General features: G+C 28.9%; 1 protein-coding gene across 1 annotated transcript in view; it reads right to left on the bottom strand.

Annotated features, from left to right (window-relative positions):
* Window positions 1-6,363, bottom strand: part of LOC142326208 (extracellular tyrosine-protein kinase PKDCC-like) — a 108,336-nt gene extending 101,973 nt beyond the window's left edge. The window contains exon 1 of the mRNA XM_075368493.1: window positions 6,222-6,363. The gene's annotated coding sequence lies outside the window, so the exon portion shown is untranslated. The remainder of the gene's footprint in view (window positions 1-6,221) is intronic.
* Between the last annotated feature and the right edge of the window lie 12,397 nt (window positions 6,364-18,760).

The raw sequence follows: 18,760 nt of genomic DNA, 5'->3' as shown, positions 1-18,760 counted from the left end.
TTTTTGTGTACTAATTATAATCGTAACTTCACAAAACAAATGAAACATTTCCATACAATAATTTTATTATCATCACATTAATGACGCTCTTTTTCAAGTAATAGTAAAGCGAGATCTTAACTTGATCTTAACATGCAATAAAAGGAGAAGATGTAGGGCAGAAAAATTAAACGTTTAATAGATTTAATGGCAATATATGAAATTAAAAAAAAAAAATGAAGAAAAAACTAAATTTTTATAAATAGCTTGAGTCAACAGAGATTCAAAAAGGCCTTAACCTCGAAAAACTTCATTACAGAAAATGAATTATTGGGGTCGATTCGGAAAAGTATGTAGAATAAAAGTGTTTGTGCTCTAGCGGACATGAGCGATTAACTGTTTAATTTGTTGATTAACTAATTAACGAGAATCTTAAGGTTTTATTAGTTAATTCGTGCAATAAAATGAGAAGATGCAGAACAGTAAAATGAAATGTTTTAATAGATTTAATGACAATGTATGGAATTGAAAAAAAATTTAAGAAAAAACAACATAACTAAATATTTATAAATAGCCAAGTCAATAGAAATTCAAAAAGGCCTTAACTTCGAAAAAAAGGTAAATTAATTAAATCTTAAGTTTTAGCTTTATTGTTAATGGCATGTAAAAATATAAAGCATAAATAAATAGCTGAGGAAATTTTGCTTAAAAAACAATTCAGGTACTTTTTTTCCGAGCAAATTTAAGGACGCTAACGAATTTTACAATAAGCATCAAATTCGCGCTATAGTTAGAGTAGCTTACAAACTGGATACCATCTAGTACACAGTAAAACTAAACGAATAAATAATTTATTTATCCCTAATTTCTTAATTTTGCTAATAGAAAAAAGTGTTCGGAGCTTTTTATGCAAAATCGTCTTACTTTTCTAGCGGCGGTATTTATTTTTTCATAAAATTAGAAATAAACAAAATATTGTCGAAAAACTAAATATTTTTTTTTCAAAAACCACCTTTTTTCCACAGACAGCAAAAAATTTGTAAAGTTTTAAAAAATCAATGAAATCTAAGGTTAAATATTGATAAATGATATTTTTTACATAAATCTACGAAGTTACATAATATCTGTTTTCATTCATTTTTGTAACAATTTGTTTATAGGGTCATTTTCATGCGTGTACAAAGTAAACTAAGATTCCTAAACTCATTGAAAAATTAATGTTTTTGAAAAACCATCTACGCCATATTAAAATACATGTTTTACTTTACAAATAATTAAAATATTTTTATATTTGAAAAAATAGAATTAATAACGACTGGTTTTGAGTGTTAGCCAAGGTATCAAAACACGCTTTTTCTAAAAATGCAATTTTCAAATGTTGATAACAATTAAATAAGATATAGAGATATCCCTTATGGAATGAGAATGCTGTACTTAAGAACAGAACGCTATACGTTTTCATTTTTACAATTTTTTATCGTTATACGCTTTTTATCAACAACTTGCAAATTTTTACGGTAGATTAACGGGCAATCGGAAATTAAAACTACTTCGAAAGTTTAACTAATTAGCCTTGGGTCTTATGAATCCGTAATTTTTTTTAATTTTTAATTATAGGAACAGAGTTATGGAAATTTATTGCGCGTCCTATAGTTACGCTAGCTATGTATCACAGCTATAGCGCGATTTTGTTGCTTATAAAATTCGCAAGCGCACTTAGCTCTAAGTAGAAAAAGGTACCCGGGAGGTTTTTTTATGCGAAATTTCCTCAGCTGCCTATTGGTGCTTTTTATTTTTATATGTGAATAAAAATAAAGCCGTTATTTTCGAAAAACTAAATTTTTTTCCTTAATTTGTCAATTAATAAATTCAATAGTTAATCGTACATGTCCGCTAGGGCGCATTTTATTTCACATACTTTTCCGATCCCACCAATAATTTATTTGCTGCAGTAAATCTTTTCGAGGTTAAAATTTCTATTGACCCAGCTAAAATCACACTTTACACTATAACGTCCTATAATGCAAATTAATTCCAAATACAAACGATCTGAACGAACGCTCTCTTTCATTTGATTTACCTCCATCTATTAAATTTAGTACATAATTTATTTATTACTATTAAACCTCTAGTGAAGATTATATCTCGTAAAATACAAGTTGAAAATTGATCTAAATTATCGATGTAATTAATGACAAGTAAATGAATAAAAACTTCATTCTTATCGGAACGTAATTAGAATTACGAAATAATTTCATTGGCAAAAAAAAACCTTTTCCATTATTATTCAAGTATCAAAGAAAACCGTAGAAAAATCATGAGATCAAAGTACTATAAAAAAAACAAAAATTAATAAATATAAAAAAGAATGTTACTGTGCAAAAAAAAATTATATGAAATAATTCTGTTGAAACAACGAGTAAGTAATAAACATATTAACGTTACACCTGCAAATTATTAAGATGCGTTTCTTATAGAACACCTAAAATTAAAGTAAAAAAGCTTTTGCTTCATTAGCTTTGTTAATATTAGCATGTCTGATGATTCTTGAAATATTTACTTGGGGATAATTGTCTTAAAAAACAAAGATTTCAACTTTCCCAGGAAAATTTCTCTTTATTCGAACGGAGAAGAGTATTTTCTACTCTTCTATTAGTATAACCATTTTGTATGGTTATACAAGAACAAAAACAAAGTAATGAAATATATTAGAAATAACAAAGATGGACCACTGAATGTGAAAATAGAAGGAGAAAAGATTATGGAGGGAGAAGAATTTTGTTATTTGGGAAGTAGAATTACTAAAGATGAACGAAGCAGAAGCGATACAAAATGTCGAATAGCACAAGCGAAACGAGCCTTCAGTCAGATATATAATTTGTTTACATCAAAAATTAATTTAAATGTCAGGAAAAAATTTTTGAAAATATATGTTTGGAGTGTCGCTTTATATGGAAGTGAAGTTTGGACAATCGGAGTATCTGAGAAGAAAAGATTAGAAGCTTTTGAAATGTGGTGCTATAGGAGAATGTTAAAAATCAGATGGGTGGATAAAGTAACAAATGAAGAGGTATTGCGGCAAATAAATGAAGAAAGAAGCATTTGGAAAGATATAGTTAAAAGAAGAGACAGAATTATAGCCACATACTAAGGCATCCTGGAATAGTCGCTTTAATATTGGAAGGACAGGTAGAAGGAAAAAATTGTAGGCAGGCCACGTTTGCAATATGTAAAACAAATTGTTAGGGATGTAGGTATACTGAAATGAAACGACTAGCACTAGATAGGGAATCTTGGAGAGCTGCATCAAACCAGTCAAATGACTGAGGACAAAAAAAAAATTGTATGGTTTACTATCTCCTTCAGCTGAAATGACATATTCAAATATCATTGTTGCGGCTTTACATATTGAATAACCATTTTTTTTTTTTTAATTTATGCATACTTTTGGTCTTACGTATTAACGCCACCGCAGCTACAGCTTTATTTAAAAACAAAGTAGTCATTCGGATTTCGGTGGAAAATGGGCCGAAACAGATTCAAAACAGAATATAAATGGTTATTTATATTTATTTAATAAATATAATTTAACCAAACTTAACCTAGGCTCGCTTACCTTGACTAATTAACACCGTAATTTTTTGAGTATTTATTTAATAAATTCAGTAATTATTGCAATTTGATTATTTAAATAATAAATAATTGTAATTACTGAATTTATTAAATAAATACTCAAAAAATTACGGAGTTAATTAGTCAAGGTTAGCGAGCGATGGTTAAGTTTGGTTAAATTATATTTATAAAATAAATATTTTTTTTATTTATGTTAAACTCTATATCGGCCCATTTTCCACCGAAATCCGATTGACTACTTTGTTTTTAAATAAAGCTGTAGCTGCGGTGGCGTTAATACGTAAGTACCATACTTTTCACTTGAGAAATTGTCTTCTATTTATATAAGTTAACAATAAAAAAACTAGCGGAGTAAAAATGAGACGAAACATAGAACTAAAAAAAACCCGAGGAATTGAAAAAAAATAAATAAAATACTGTACTTGTAATATTATTTTCGGATACATGTTAAATTGCAGCAAATTAATATAAAAATATTTCTAATATCAAGATTTTAACGTAGGTCAGACTGACAAAACAATTTCCATTAAATAACATTATTATTAATCTTTAATCACACCTCTAAAAAGTATTTATTGAAATTAATATTGTTTGTTGTAATGCATTTTTTACTTACTTTTTTGTTGTACTGGTCTGTGATTTTTTTAACGAGTTCGTTATGTACTTTAAAGATATTCTATAAAAGTAATTCATCTTCAGAATTAATTTGTTAAAAATGCGACTTAAATTTTTTTATTAATTAAAAAGTTAAACATAACACTTTAAATCATATTAAATTGTAAAAAAATATTCATTCCTTTTGTTCATTAAATTTAAAATTGTTTTATGCCTAATCCACTCGTATTATGCACCGCGATGTTCGGAAAATAGAATTAAACGCAAATCAATATTTAATTGGGTTTTTTTTTTAGTTTTACTTTTATATGTTGGTTTTTTCAAATTAATGTACTCGTAAATTAAATTTATTAGTAAATTTAATATTGCTTAATGTTCGTGGCCTTTTACTTAAGTAAAACTAAAAGGTAAGCCAGCCCCCGTGGCGCGAGTAGTAGCGTCTCGGCCTTTCATCCGGAGGTCCCGGGTTCGAATCCCGGTCAGGCATGGCATTTTCACACACGCTACAAATCATTTATCTTCATCCTCTGAAGAATGCCTAACGGTGGATCCGGAGGTTAAAAAAAAATGCTATGGTTAATATATTTCTTCTTCCTTTCCTAATGAATACGTTGCAATCTGCTGTTGAACTAGTTTACAATAAGCAACCCACCCACCCACACAGACCAATGAGATGAGGATGATATGTGTGACATATGTAAATGAGGTGTAGTCTTGACAGACTCAACTAGTCTTTGTATGTCTCTACAGACATTTCTGAGATATCTGGTTAATTGAACTCCAACCATCTAAGTACACCGGTATCCACTGCCTAGAAGTCAAATCGGAATAAAAGCGACTAACTTTAACTAGGATTTAAAACTAAGAGCCTTCGACTTCGAAAATCAGCTGTTGAACAACTGATCGGCGACAAGTTAACCACTAGAACGGCCCGGTTAATATATTTGTATATGTATTAGTAAGCAAACATTGATTCTGTTTTTTAGTGTTTGCTTAATAAATGTATGTGGTTCAATAGCCGAACGGTCTACCCAAAGAAAGGTTTCAAAAAATTAATGAACTTCAATACATCTTAGATTACTGCGCCTTTCACAGCTTTTTGTTAATGTGGGATACTATATCTAAAGTAAACAGAACCCTCGTAGTTAGGTGGTTCGATAAGCACTGATAAAGAATTACAACCTCAAAAAATGATTTTAACACAGTCCTGACATACTGTCGCCAAATTTCCGATACACGCGATTTTTTTCCAATTTACAGTAGTTCCCTCTTATACGTAAGTAGTGATTCTTTTCTAAGACCTACTGTGGATAGTCGCTGTCCGATAAAATAATATACGAAGCTGTTTTTAATTTTATACACACATAGGTAACAAAATGTATTTTTTTTTAATGAAATACACAACAGAATATACAAAAATCTTCTTAATTTATATCAATAATATAACATTTTTAATTTCCGATAATTTAAGTACAAACTTATCAAATTACAGAAATTCGTCAGTTATCCATAAATTGTTTTAAAGTTAAAAATAGAGATAAGAAAACTTTTAACAGCAATGAAATATCTTTCAAGAGTAAAAGTAACATAGAGAAATAAAATAATAACTTTTTAAATATTTCACAGTTAATTAGGCCAAAAAAATGGATAGTATTTTAAAACAAACTATTTATATAATAGCAGATACTAACTATATAAAAATAATTTTTTTTATAACTATATAAAGCTACTATATAAATATAGTATAGTTTATTAAAATATTTATTACTTTACTTCTGTTATTATTAATTTGAAGTAATTATTATTTAAATGTTTTTTTTAACGTATTAATACATAACTGAAAGAAAATCGAAAAAATGACATTGTTTTCCTAATAAAAATCATCATTGGGTTATTTACATTAAATTATAATGAGCAGATAAGATGAGTATTATCGTTCTCTAGATGACAGAGAAATTAATGTATCAGAAGCATCAAAATATATTTACACTTACCGGTCTTTTCACATGTGCGAAGATAAATTATTCCAGACGACGGTAACAAACTCAACCTGTACACCACGTTATCACCTTTCAACTGGATGGTTCGATTGCAAGTGATCAGATGGCGTTAAAGCGATAGCAGCGCTACCATCGGTTATTGATATAACTTCAAAATAACAGAATGTTGGTTGTTGAAGGGATGGTTCCCCCTTCCAATTTCTTACCAACTAACTTCAACTTAACCGCATCGATACAATGTAACGTAAAGTCGGGTTTATAATATCCAGTAATAGTACGATGTTGACGTAACATAATTCCATATATTATTTAACCTTCCATTATTATTAGTAACATTTACTATATATTCAACACAAGTCCGGAAAAAGTCACCATACATATGTTAGATTTTACAAAATTTTGATTTCTGAAAAAATATCTTTTTAAGTTTAATTTATTTAAATAAATAAAGACTTAATTTTGAACAATATGTAGACTGAAAGAGTTGGAATACTTAAGACGGTGAATTTATTTAATAAAAAATAAAATTAATTAAACTTCAAAGATCTTATAGTCATTCGACCACCACTTTAGCTCTCGCAAGTTTCGAGTAATTGACGTCATTTCATATTGCTTATATTTTAATGTTACTGTACATAATAAAATTTTATTTTCAAAAAATGCTAGTGGTGTATTCATTTGTGCTTTTTTTTATGACAACATAAATACATAGTGCAAGATTTGTTTTTAAAAATCGTAGGAGATCTAATTTTTTGGTCACTCATATAAATGATATAATTTCCAATTAAATTATTTTTTATAACTTCTAAATTTTAATTTTTTTTCATTTTCATGTATTTTTATTTCTCTTATAAATTTATAAGTAATAGTTTTTATTTTATTTTTATAAGTACAAATGTTATTACTATATGATGTATCGGTTTCAATAAGTGAAAATTTAGGGCAAGGCAGAAATGGTGGACATATAACAAATAACACTCAATTTCAGAAATAATAAAACATTCCTAGCAAATTGCAATAAGAATGTGTTGTTTCACTAAAAAAGAAGTTCATTCATTTTTTGCTTTGCCTCATCTACCCCAATCTTTCTTATTACTGTGGCACATAAAACTTCTGAGGTACCAGTCAGGATTGCTTTTACTGAGAATAATGATGTTCACTGTACAGTCAGTCATCCTACAGTGAAGGAAGTGGGGTTGTCATTTATAAGGCTGAATATCACCTGCATTTTGACTGGTGTAATACATTGACAAGTTTGGCTTGGTGAAGAAGGTAACAAACAGGAGACTCATTTCATTTCTCTTTCCCAGTACCCGTGGCACTTCAGCTTGTTATTTTTGAGAATGGCTATGTAGTTTTAAGGAACGATTTGGAACTATTGTCACCACATAGTTCCAAACTATGTGGTGCCTTAACCAAACTAAGTTCAGTTTATTAATTTTTTTTCATTTCTTGAAACGGTAATCTTGATTAATTTAAAGTAATATAACTAGCAAAAGTAATCATTACCTTTTGTAAATAACATTAAGTTATTGTTTTTACATGTTTCATTGAACTTACGTAATTATGTGATATTAATATGCACATCTACAGCCATTTGAATTATACAATCTGCACTTTGTTTTCTTTTGTCCTCAATCTAACCACTGTAAATATATTCTATCTGGTAAATTTTTGTACTTCCTGTCCACACACTCACACAATCTCTTTTAAGATTAAACATCCTAAAATGTTATAACAATATAATTCAGCTTGTATTATGTTTTGTGCCAACTGCATATGAGTGTATTCATTTTTATTATTCCTTTCATTCATCAGCTAACAAATATATTTACACTTTTAATTACACTCTTAGCAAATATTGTGGAAATTTTGCAAGCTATTCAATTAGATTAAGTTATCTATTTTAGTTATATTTGTCTAAAAATAAAAAAAAATTATTGAGTTCCTTTAACAAAGCATAATTCTTCAACACAACTGAAGTCTATTTTTTTTTTAAACATTTATAGTACTGTGTTTGTTAAAGGCTAGTACCTGTTTATTGCAAATTTTCTTTCTACAATATCTCATTTAACAATTTCAGTAGTGATTGGTACTTAATTTCTGATGAAATACACCAGAACAGCCTTATAGCACCTCCTTTTCAGAGTGTTTACTGCCGGAGTAATTTATGTTATTTTATAAAACACCACATTTATTTAAAATAACTAGTACTAACTAAAATTTAAATCCAAACCTACTGAATAAAACTAGTGAATTTACTGATTAAATAAACTGTATTAATACAGTTTTTTTTTTAAATGTGAAGCTTATGTGAAAAATATTTTTTTTTGTGTTTAGCTTCTGAGAATTACTGTCAGGTATTACTTCAGAGGATGAATGTGTATGATATGTATAAGTGTAAGTGAAGTGTGCAGTCTTGTAAAGTCTCAGGTTGATCATTTCTGAGATGTGTGGTTAATGGAAACTCAACCACCAAAGAACCCCGGTATCCACAATCTAGTATTCAAATCTATATAAAAGTAACTGCCTTTAGGATTTGAACATTGGAACTCTCGTCTTCAAAATCAGCTATTGAGAGTTCCAACGTTCAAATCCTAGTAAAGGCAGTCACTTTTATCTCATCCTTCCTGATAACAAAGTATCTTCAACCTGGCAGGATATTTTTAGTCCTAAGTCTACCTGTAATACATATATTCAAAATGAATAGGGTTGTCTCTTTAAATAATCTATAGGTTCTCTTATGTTAATATGTTCAGTAAAATAGTCGTACTCATAATTTCACAACCTTGTGAAGTTAGACAATAAATTGTAATGACAGAAATAAAGATTTTGGTCTTTGGCAGAGAAAGCAGTTTGTTCCATCACCTCAAATTTTAGGAAATTATTTCTGGTTATTATTGATATTGTGTATAAGGTAAACTCTCCATTGGTGATCTGGCGGAGTGGTTCATGTATTTCCACATCTCATACAATTTTGGGATTGGTGTATTAAAGAAGCCTGAGTTTTATCTCAGATAGCTCTTTAGTACCTAGAGAAAGCAATTTTTTTTGCAGCAGGTATTTAAGTTGAAATATCCAAAGTTGTTGATCATGTGCTATTTCCATCCTTGGTCACCCTGTCCTCTAAAGGGGTTCCACACGGTTTGGATACAGTATCAGGAAGGACCCTTGAGTATTCTTTGGTTAGAGTTATTTTTTTCGTTTAATGGTGCTTCTGAAGGTGGATAGTTTCTTTTGTCACCCACTCATTATCACATAACTTTCTTTTGGTTTTTGTTAGATTTTTCTAAGATTTGTGTTAAGAATGAATGAACCTCATTGATTAAAGTCCTCAGAATCTATATAATTTGAAAAAAAATCTGCTCTGATTAGAGGAACATTGATTCCTATCCAGTGAATCTGGGGCTGAGGTAATACTTATTAGGTAAAGGTGAGCCTCCTAATACAACACAATGCAAAGTAATGAAAAAATGGAAAAACTGAAAGCTTGAAATAAAGCTTAAAAAAATAAACTTGAAATTTCTGTGAGAAGAAATCGCAAGATATGTAAACTGTGTCATTAAAAGTTAGTTAAATATTTTACACATAATCTCTAGTTTCTACCGAATAAAAAATTCTGAAAACCTAGTTCCTTTTTCATTTTTTTGACCAAGTTAGTAATACACCATTAATCTTCTGTCACTACCTACTCTGACATTCAAGTTCTTCACTACATTAGATTTTTTATCATTTTTACAAACCTACGAGTCATATTTTTCCATTGTTTTCAACAACAGAATTATCCAATTACATGTATGAAGACTTGAGTTTCTGCTTCTATTTGTTTTGATAATTAATTAATTGACAATTTTAAGAACTACTGAATAAACTGTTGCTCCCTTTCAGTTATCATTCCTTAATCTATCTTCTACTGTATCACACACAATACACCTACTTCATCTCTCTTCAGCAGCAAGGTTTTATGGTTATTACAGAGTAAATATTGCAAAAATAACAAAAATTTCAGATCTGGCTAAAATGTTCATATTTCAGTTTGATATGTTCACAAACACAATTCTACCGATGGGCAGGTATTTTCATTAAGAAAAATTAAATCTGTCCTGAGGTGCATTTAGTGAGATGGCCTTTTGGTATTTTGAGGAAAAGAAATTTGTTGCAGTGTGTGTATATATATATATATATATATATATCCTACCCTCCTAAAGGGCATTTGTATGTGTGTCTCTGTGCTTGTATATGTGTTGGTCCCCCTTAGCTTACAGGCACTGGAATGTACCGATCACTAGTGGAAAATCTGATTCATTAGCAAGTCTTGTGGTAGTCAGTTGTATACTTGTATTATTACACATTTATTACCTGTACTTATTATTTATACTTGTAATATATATTTATTTCTTTAATCGAAATATATGCAAAATATATATTAATAATATATTTTTACTTCCTTGTAAGAAGTAAAGGAAGTATTGTGATCGCGAAAAAATTTGGTTTTCATATTTCAGCAGAAATATCCATTTTGACTATCCCTTAATCCATTTGGACTAGTTTTGGCATGACGTCTGTATGTAGATACATATGTATCTTGCACAACTCTAAAATGATTAGCCGTAGCATGTTGAAATTTTTGATTTAGGACTGTTGTAACATATAGTTGTGCACCTCCACTTTTGACTGCAATCGACTGGACCAAAAGTGTCCAAATTATTTGGATTTTAGACTTTTTCTTATCTACAGTAATAACCCCTCATTGAGAGCTTTTCAATGACATCATAAATGGTACTTATTTACGTTGGTCCCAGAGTTATAGCCAAATAATCATTTGAGTAAGTCATTGTGAAAATTTAAAAAAATTGAATATCATTCTGTGATTAATTACTTGCATTTGAAAGGCAATACACCTACACAGATAATTACCGAGTTGGACACTGTTTATCGGGACTCTGTCCCATCATTTGCCACTGTGAAAAGATAGCAGCTGAATTTAAACATGGTGATACCTGCTTGGTTGATGATGAGTAATCAGGACAGCCAAAAACTGCAATCACCACCTATATCACTTAAAAAGTTCACCAAATGGCCCTGGTTGACCGACGAATTAAGGTTAGAGAGATAGCAGAGGTTATGGGCATATTGAAAGAACGTGTTTTTCATATATTAACTGAAGAATTGGATATGTGTAAGCTATTAGTGTATTGGTTGCCAAGTTCGCTCACTTTGAACCAAAAACGCATTCAAATGAGCATTTCCAAGGCCTAGCTGGAACAGTTAAAGCAAAACAAGTCGGATTATTTGCGTCAATTCATAACTGTAGATAAAAAGGTGGATCCACCACTACACTTCTGAGATGAAACAACAGTCAAAATAGAGGACTGCAAAGGGTCAACCTGCTCTGAAAAAGGCGAAGACAGTTCCATTGGCCAAAAAGGTGATGGCGACTATTTTTTGGGATAGTAATGGAATTTTGTTTATTGATTATCTTCAAAAAGATAAAAAAATAACAGGACAGTATTATGCATCATTATTTGATAAGCTGAAGGCAGAAACTGCAAAAAAAGACAATATTTGAAGAAGAAGAAGAAAGTGCTTTTCCATCAGGACAAAATGATGGTCAATCTGTTGAAATGTGAACACCTGCTCACACTATAGCTATAACACCGGTCACCATAGCTATAATTCATGAATTGCACTTTGAATTGGTTGACCACTCATCATATTTATCAGATCTGGCGCCAAGCGACTTTCTTTTTTCCTAACCTTAAGGTTTCACTTAAAAGAGAGAAATTTTCATCGGACGAGGAAATTATTGCATACATAAACGCCTATTTTGCACAGAAAGATGCCAGCTATTATTTGGAATGGTTAAAGAGGTTAGAGCATTGCTGGAAAAATTGCTTAGAGCATTGCTTAAAAGGAGACTTTGTTGAAAAATAAAACTATATTTGGCCATCTTTCTGTGTCAGGCTCAAAACTTTTCAGACAACCCTCATACCATTACCATGGTCTAACAAACAATGTTGATCACTTAGATTAAGAAAAGAGGATAAAAACAGTGGCATATAAAATTAACGTAATGCACTTTCAAATCTTTTCATCCACCAATTTTTTGTTCCCCCCATTGGTATAGTGTTTCTTCATGAAGATTTAAAATACTTCTCTTTTTACTGATGACAACAACTTAGTAATCCTGATTTAAAACTACTAATCTACTTTACGTTTTATATAATATTCACCATTAAAAAAAATTATTCCTAAACCTTTGTCTATATAAAAAAATCACCACAAAAAAATCTTCTCAACATCCCAAGGGATTTAAATATGCTTTACATTATTCGTCTTTTGTCTTAAATAGAATCAGCAACAAGAAAACGCAGACATTTTTCCATAAAGAACTCACAAAGTATTTGCTAAAATCATAATTATTTAAAATAAACTTTATTTTCAGTTTAATAACTTTAATTTTTCAGTTACCACTTTTGTATATACTTTTTAATTCTTAATATAAGTATAAAATATAATTTTTCCTAGCCAGTGGAAACATGACATTGTTTCCCATTGAAATGGTTACATTACTTCGTTGCTTTAAACTATATGCCTTGATCTTTCTTATGACAAAGTAAAGCATCTGAGTTATACATTTCACTCGTCAAAATACTTTTTTTTTAAAGTAGTGATGTTCATTGTCCATCCATGTGATGAACTGAAATGAGATGAATATCACCAGAATTTTGGTAGGCTTGGCATGCTGGTATGTAACAGTATATTCAGTTCAAAAGAAATGACAAGAAACCACATTATTTTACAATACCTCTCTATATCTAATTTGGTGTTTCTGTTATACTTCAAAAGGCTATACCATTTTTGGGAATCAATTTCTCAACTCAGTTTGTTTACAATTATTACAGTTTATAAATACAAACAAACAAAACGTAATAAATTATGTTTGGAAAATTAAGGTGAGGAAAAGCAATGAAAAATGGGAGTTAAAAAAATGTTAAGATTTTTTAAAAAATAATGCCAGTATGTAACAGAAAGTGAGGTTAATTGTGATAGAAAATTCATTGGCTTTCTTGGAGTGTAATTTTATTATAAGTTTGCATTTTATATTAATTTATTTTTCAATTATTACTCAAAAATGCAGTACTAAAATAATATTAATGATAAATATAATTTAATACATATTGCTTCATTTATAATGCTTAACATTTTTAAATATATAATATTATTTCATATAATAAATATAATCACATATTATATAATATAATAATATATATTTTTCCTGACAATAACAAAACTAACAAAATCTAATGTAAGCAGATCAATTTTATGATGTATCATTAAATTGGTGTAACAATTACAATACATGACATTATTTTGCTTGAATTCTTTTTTTGATAGTTAATTTCAAAAATGGCATTTGATAGAAATTAAGATATTAAAGAAAGAATTAAATTTTTCATTTTTATTAATATTAAACTAACATTAACAATAAAACAATAACTGTAATTATTAACTAAATTAACTATTAACATTTTTCTATATAATTTTACAGTAAAATATAGTATTCAGGAGAAAAAATTTGTTTATAAAATAAAAAACAATTTTTTTAAAAATAATTATATTATTTTAAAACTGTATATATACAAAGTAAATAAGAATTTTCATACATAAAAAAATAAAACTTTCTTAACAATAATTGTTAAAAATAAACTAATGTTTTTAAACTTTCTAAAGATTTTTCTTTATGCAGACTTAAATTTCATTACAAAATAACTGTTATATCTATCAGAAGACTTATTACTTTTATTAAGAATTTTATAACATTTACAATGTATGTATATGGAAAAAATTATGATAAAACCAAATTGTATTTTTACATATAATTTAGTGAAGTAATGTATTTTTTTTATATAAAACAAAATCATTTCAGTATCATGTTTTTCTTTCTTTTGATATTCTTAATTCAAATTAATAGTAAATTAATATGTATGAAATTATTTCCTAATGCAATGACTAATAATAATAATAATAATTTATTTTACTTCTTTCCATCATCATAAATCATACAATTCATAAAATCTGATACAAAATAGAATAATTATAAGTATATAAATATAAAATAAAATACAAGAAACACAATACAAAATAATATGTTACAGTACATAAAGTAAATTATGGCAAGTATTACATATCTCCCCCCACAAAAAAAAAAAAAAAAAAAAAAAACGATAAATGGAAATTAATTAATCCAAAAGAAAGGTTTTTTTAAATTAAAACCCTAATATATCATTAGGGTTTTAATTAAAAAACTAAACTGTCCTAAAACTTTAAAGGAATAAGAAAGAAAATAATATGCTTGTCCGTTTGACTAAAAACACATGCAAAGTGTAAATTAAATACACGGGCACAAAATTTCACTCACATAAACTAAAGAAATCTCATCAAAAACACAAAATTAAAAAATGTATTTGTTAAAAACACAAAATTAAAGATTAATGATATAGTTGCCATTAAAAAATTGACTCAAACATAGCATGTTGCAACTCTACAAAACTTATCAGTATCAGCTGAAAAAGTCATCTCAGCAAAAATGAAAAAGTCAAGACGACATGTGTCATTTTCTATTCATCAACTTCTTGCATCTGTCATGTGTGGTTTTACTGTACAATGAATTTTTACTTAGTTCTTTTATGATGACTACAAAATGAAAGAAGATAGTCTTAACAATCTAGCAAAGATTAGAAATCTTAAAAAAAATTGAGAACAGTGCTACGAGAAAACAAGTTTCCTTTGAATACAGAATAGGTGAAACCAGTGTTTGAGACATTTTAAAGCAAAAAAATTAACTGTTATCTTCGGACAGCTCTTCTGGTATAATGAAAAGGAAGACAATGAAGACATCAACTAATGAAGATCTTGATAAAGCATTACTAGAGCGAGTGTCTCAGTTCCGATCTGAAGGCTACCCTATTTCTGGCACTATTATTGCAGAGAAAGCAAAATTTTCCTATAAAGCACTTGGCTTTGAAGATGATTTCGTTGCATCATCTGGGTGGCTGACAAGATTCAAACATCATGGTATAAAAGAAGTAGGAATTTACAACAAAAAACTTAGCAGTCAGCAGCTGGTGAGTTCAAAATTTTTATTGAAAAATTGACTTTGTCTTAGAATTTTTTGTGAGAACAAATTTATGGTGCAAATAAGACTGGACTTATGGAAAGACTTGCCATTGTGTACTTTGGCTTTTAAATTTGAACAGCAAGCACCAGGATACAAATCAAGCAAAAAGGCTTACTGTCTTGTGTTGTAGCAATGCTTCAAGGGAACATAAACTAAAACTGACTGTCATAGGGAAATCAGAAAAACCACAGTCCTTCAAAGGTTCAGCAAAAAACCTTTCTGTTCATTATTATAACCACACAAAAGCCTGGATGGATATGAATATCTTTGAAAATTGGTTTAAAAAACATTTTGTCCCCCAGGTTAAAGAATATCTCAGTTCCAAAGGCTTGCTGCAAAATGCTTTACTGATTATTGACAATACACCATCACACCCAGGAGAAAGTGTTCTTACAACTGAACACAGTTCAATTTTGTAAAATGTTTACCACCCAACAATGTGCTGCTATTATACAACCCATGGACCAAGGGGTTACAGCAGTTGTGAAGTAGAAATATAGAATATTGAGAGCTTTTAGAAGAAAAATTGAAAAAAGTTATGACCTCAAAAGCTTTTGGAAAGACACCATTCTAGATGCCATTTATGATATATCTGCTGCCTGGGATTCACTTACACGTTCTACTCTCATGAAATTATGGAGGAAAGTTAAGCCAAATGTAGAGGGTTTTCAGCATTTTAACGAACAGATAGAACCAGTGACTCAGACTGGGTCTTGTGCATCTGATTTGATGAATTTAGCAAGATCAGTAGCTGAAGGGAAGGTTGTGGAAGAAAATGAAATTTCTGAGTGGTTGAAATGTGATGTAAATGAATCAACATCTAAGCACTTAACCGATGAAGAAATCATTAGCAGAACCAAAGAGGGGCTAAAGATGACGGCAACATCAATGAAGAAGAAGAGAAAACTGCGCAGCCTAAGATTACACACGAAACAGCACTCTTATATGTTAATGGACTACTGGATTATTTGGAATAATATCAGATTATTTCAAAAAAAGTTTAAAAAAAGGGTTTCTTTGCATATAAATTAAATTTTTGTTTTGAAATAAGGTACTGTATTCACTTACATAATTTTCACAATTAATGTTCATTCCTTGTTTATTATAGTTAAAAATTAATAAAATTTAATATTAAATATAATAAGGAGTTTGTATTATGAATAAATGTCTTCATTACAATTTCCTTCATTATTAGCAGATTATCTGCAAATTTCATGCCAGCCATTACCGTGGATAACTGAGAGTTTACTGTATAATTTCGCTATTAACATAATTAAGGAACAAAAAGGGGCTTAAAACAGAACCTAAGGAACTACACATTTTTCTATTAATATTGAACCAACATCAATACCCACTTTAACAGATTGAGTTCTAGCACTGAGATAACTATTTTACTCATCTCCATTCCTTTTCTATTCTAATTATCTAAATTTATGAGAAAACAAAAATAAGGCGAAAAATGTTTTTTCTTTCCTAGAATATATACTTCCATTATTTAAAACAACCACCCATTGTCAAATACATTACTTTGTGAAATTAGATAAATATATGTTGTGGAACATGTACTGTGCATAATGCTTCAAGGAATAATAGATTATCTCCAGTAAAATAAAAAGATTTTTAAAATATTTTGGATCAAATTCTAAAGATAAATAAAATTTATACATGAATTAACTTCTAATGAGAATCTGGCTAAACTGTTTTTAATTAAGTTAGATATTTCCACAAAACTTACAATTCGATGGATAGCATAGGTTGCTCCTTTTTCAAGTAACTGTTCTTTGGAAGCTTTTTAATTACTGAAGGAAAGAATATTTGTTTTGGGATATTCTTAGTAAATGCGAATTCACTGATCAGTAATGTATTATTATTATTAACTGGAAAATATCCCAATCTGTCAAGGAATTTGAATACATACTGCAGAAGGGAGCCTTTCTTATACGGTAGAACTACTATCTATGCATTTCTTCATAGTAGATCTTTTTTCATCACCACCCATCCTATTTCTTTATCCTTGATCAATTACTTCCCATTTTCAGTTGTCTTCTATCAAGTTGAAAATACTGAGACTTATAGAGCTAGTGCCTATACTTGGTGTAATCTGGTGGTTGGAAGGGGGGGGGGGTTCTTGCCTACAGATTGATCTGGGGATTCTGTCTGGCATCACATAGATAGCTGCACAATAAAGCCTACTAACTCTGAAGTGAGGTAAAACCATCAATCCTAATCCCTCCTAAAATAAAAAATATATGCAAGAACTAGAAAACAGACAATTTAAATGCTTTCTATGACTAAACATAGATCTATCTTGTATATCCTGTTTGAAATGCTCAAATTGTATAAATAAAAAGTAATTATGCCAACAATATTAGCTGATTTATATAGCTAGCTTATATAGCTTCACATTAATAATTTTATTTTTTTGTAAAAGATAATGTCATTTAGATTCTTATTTATAAAATTGTTCAAAATAATAGGCATTAGATCAATTTTTTGTGCAAAAAATTGATCTAATACCATCAAATTGTATAAATAAAAAGTAATTATGCCAACAATATTAGCTGATTTATATAGCTAGCTTATATAGCTTCACATTAATAATTTTATTTTTTTGTAAAAGATAATGTCATTTAGATTCTTATTTATAAAATTGTTCAAAATAATAGGCATTAGATCAATTTTTTGTGCAAAAAATTGATCTAATACCAACAAACTTTTTTTTAGTGTTATTTCACAGTAGATAGATAAGCTGATTTTCAAAATATCTCAAAAATTATTTACGAGTTAAAGCTTGAAGTAAGCAGATATATTAAGTAAGAAAGATGTGAAACTGTTTAGGAATGATGTAAACACACAAATTCTGGATTTTAAAAAGGTGAATCATCTTTTAAATGTCTTCTACTGAGATCACAAATGCTATATTTTAAAATAAAAATTCTATATTTATATTAAAAAGGGGATAATTAACAATATATGTGCTAATATATGTTATTAATAACACACACACTGGTATTATAGTGTCAGAATCTACTATCTAATCAAAATGTTAATAACTCATTTGGCTGTTGCCTTTTTATATCCATAGTATATGATTTATAATATTATTGTTAAAAAAAACAACTTTACAGTCTGTTTATCAATGACATGGAACGATAACCATATGAAAAGACTATTCGTAGATCAACTAAATAGCAACTATTCATAATTTTTTTAAAGAATATTAAACCAGTTCAAGAAATAGAAAACACATTTGAAAAACAAATATACTTCCTTTATTAACCACTAATAAAAGGGATTTGCATATTCTCCTCTCCAAATAAAATGCCAGATAAATTCTTAAAGGCAATTAACA

The sequence above is a fragment of the Lycorma delicatula genome, chromosome 6 (assembly GCF_047948215.1).
Source record: "Lycorma delicatula isolate Av1 chromosome 6, ASM4794821v1, whole genome shotgun sequence".
Lineage (NCBI taxonomy): Eukaryota > Metazoa > Arthropoda > Insecta > Hemiptera > Fulgoridae > Lycorma > Lycorma delicatula.
The sequence above is the reverse complement of the archived record's forward strand: the minus strand, read 5'-3'. Positions and strand labels throughout refer to the sequence as shown.